The sequence below is a fragment of the Marmota marmota genome, unplaced genomic scaffold (genome assembly GCF_001458135.2).
Source record: "Marmota marmota marmota unplaced genomic scaffold, marMar, whole genome shotgun sequence".
Taxonomy (NCBI): domain Eukaryota; kingdom Metazoa; phylum Chordata; class Mammalia; order Rodentia; family Sciuridae; genus Marmota; species Marmota marmota.
This window is the reverse complement of record NW_025999999.1, coordinates 942951-946407: the sequence shown is the minus strand read 5'-3', so window position 1 is coordinate 946407 and position 3457 is coordinate 942951. Positions and strand designations below refer to the sequence as shown.

Here is a 3457-nt window from a genome sequence, read left to right as displayed (position 1 = left end):
ATACTAAAATTTGTTTTAGGAATGTAAACAGCTGAGCAAACATAAAACAATCTTTAAAGAGCAGAAGAAACTGGGAAAATTCACACTTTTGCATATTAGGAACAATTATGGAGCTTAATGGCCCAAACTGGCCCAGCAATGAGTCCACCAAACTGCTATGTGGATGAGTTTTATACTTCTCCAATCTTGTGTTGGAACAGGATTGGGAGCATACTGCGAATTTGGGAACTTCAGGAGCACTGAAGTGCAATGTGGGAGAAACAGTCTTACGTTGGGGATGAAGTAGTTTCTGAATTTAACATCACAGGTCACTGCATGGGGCACACTGGTTGGAATGATATCAATGTATCTCTGGATCTCATACACAACGGCCTTTGTGTAGGGCATGTGGCTCTTGTTCTGCATGCAGGGGCTGCAGTGTCTGCCAATCACACGGTCAATCTCTCCCTGGACTTTAGCTGATAAGATACAAATAAAAACTGATGGAAAGAAGAAATAGTGTATTTCTTACCAATTAATTCAGAGTTACATGAAGTTACAGGTTATATGAAGTTAATAATACAGGATTACATTGTGGTTATGTCCAAAGTTATATGCCCCAAATATATCTGGACATATAAAATGTGTGCCATGATACCTATATCTATCTACTTATCTATTACTTACCTATCCTGGCCCTTGTTTTCTCTTTCTCTCTCTCTCTCTCTCTCTCTCTCTCTCTCTCTCTCCCTTCTCCCCCCTCTCTTTATACACACACACACACACACACAAATACATACACATATATATTATGAGTAATATATATTTATGACTCTCTTATAAGGTACATATTAAAATTATATCTATACAAACCTATAGATACTGGATATACTAGTAGATATGATTCAAATGTAAAGCAATCACATAATTGATTAAAGAAATTAGAGTCACTGCAGAAAAAAATCAGGAATAAATTTGAATTTTATACCAAAATTACATATGACATTTAAAAATTATATTGTACTAAAGAATCATATACCCATCTGATTGTGTGTGTGTGTGTGTGTGTGTGTGTGTGTGTCAGTGGGACCCATATTAATCACCAAATCTGTAGATGTAGACTTTTAGAATTATACTTGAATTTTCTTCGGAAATGTTCATATTTCTAAGAAATGATCAATTCTGTTTTTTGATTTATCCAATGTTACATAATTTCTAACAACTTCCTCGTAAGGAAGATGAAAATCCATCCTTGCTCTATGCAAAATATACATCACAAATAGATACACACACACACACACCCCTCAGATACTTTACCTATATATTTTGATCACAATTTGTAATTATATCACTATACATGGTTTATACTGTTATGAAACATAACTATTGATCACTAGTAAGGTAACTATTGATGTTTCATTCTTTCCCTATGTTTAACTTATATTTGAACATAATATACTAATATATAATAATTCCTAATTTTTTAGTTTCTTATTAATATTGTATCCAAAGCTTAGCTTTATGTTTCAAACTTCTAGTAATAGTTTTCTAAATGTTTAAATTTCAGATTCCTTCTTTTATTTTTCTTATCTTCCCTTACACTTGCTTTATCTACTTAGTGTGGAAAACAGGTTGTTTCCTAGGCCTGCTGTCCAGGACCCTCCCTTAAACTCCCATCCTTATATGTCTTCTGATTCCTGGAACCTCTGACTTCCTCTGCCTTGATTTCAAATGTTTGGATTGAACATATCCTCTAGTGTATTTATGTGAAAGTGAAAAAGGGAAGAAAAAATTTAGCAAACATGAGGATGTGAATTTTCTTTTCTTTTCTTTCTCCTCCCTTCCCCCACCTCTCCAGGGATCAAACCCAGAGGTGCTCTGCCACGGAACCACACCCACAGCCCTTTTTATTTTATTTTGAGACAAACAAAGTTTTAGTAAGTTGTTGAGACTGACCTCCAACTTGCAATCCTCTAGCTTCAACCTTCTGAGTAACTAGGATTATAGACATGCACCACCAAGCCCAGCCCTTATCTTTTCTTTTAATGCAGAAAATGACAGTTATTAAGAACTGATGCTATTTTGATCCATGATTTAAATATGACCTGATTTATTTCAGGAACTTGGTATGCTTTTAACCATGATGTTCTAAAATTCCAAGAACCTCTTTTCCTTGGTATATGATTTTATTTCATTTGCTCATTGGACACTTGGAAAGAATCTTCTGCCTTGATAGTGGACATGCAGATCTTTCTCTTTGGAGCTATGCATTTTCTGGATTCTATATCTGGTTGTTAGTTTTTCAGAAAGAGAAAAAAAGCTAAGAGCATCAGATACCTAGCAATGGATTTCTACCTTCTTTTCAGCTCTGTGTTTTGGTCCTTTCGTGTTTGTGCATGGTGTCCTTTTCTACAGAGCCTCTTGGGTTTAGTTTCTCTAGATAGTAAACATCTCTCTTCTTATTAGAGGAAAAGAGTCAACTGCTCAAAGCAGTTGTAGAGGGGACCTGAGCACAGAGGGGCCCCTATTTTCTGTCAGTCTTTCCTAACCCATTTAACATTTGATACTTCTAAATCCTGAATCTTATGAACTTTTCAGGGACACAGACTGGCTCTTCCACACTTATGAAAATAACAGCTTCATCCTGTCTGTTTGGTTAATTGTGACCTTTGCTTCTGCTCTCTGTTTCAGAAACTTGTTGAGTGTTTTATCTAGCCCTCTTCTCCCACGTTAAAAGGAGTAATTCTCATTTGTAATTACTTTATAATAGTTTCGATGAGGTCCTGAAACAGGAAAAGAGAGTGTGTGCTTCTAATCTGCAATGTATAACTGGAACATTTTAAAGGTGCATTTCCAAAAAAAATTGTTCATAAAAGGTAAGATTAATGGGAATATATTTCTGGAATTCAAAACTCCTTTAGGCACACCTAAGTAGCAACACCTTCCGCATGATTCAAACAGTTTAGAATACTTCTCAGAGTATAGACAATTTCCCCACTACCAAATTTCTGGTTTCTACTTATGCTACAATAAGGAGAGTATTGATCTTTCCTATCCAGCATTAGGGTTTCTGAATAGGGAAAGATATATGCAGAAATCTTGCAAGAACACACTTAATGTTCCAAGTGGCTTCTCATTAGGAATACCAGTATGCAGTCTTAGACCAAGTCATGCTGGCTGCTGCATGCTGCACATGACTTCCCAGTGGAATCCAGATGTGAACAGAGCTCCACTGCCTTGCTACTGCCCATGATGTCCTTTACTTCTCTCAGACATGGTCCCATACTATACAATGTTCTCTTATTTTTATCCCTTCATTAAATTTGGAGAAATCAAAGCTGGTGGCACTGAAATTTCAATAAGGAATCTTCTTTAAGAGAAATAAGATGCAGGGCACTAGCAGTGTCTTGCCAATTTATGTTGTGAAATTCACCCTGATGACAATCTGCAGTAATACCTGTGACCTGTGGGTGCTTCA

At 36.2% G+C, this 3457-nt stretch overlaps 1 pseudogene; it reads right to left on the bottom strand.

The window, feature by feature from the left end:
• Positions 1–3457, bottom strand: part of LOC107149730 — a 254739-nt pseudogene that overhangs the window by 129058 nt on the left and 122224 nt on the right.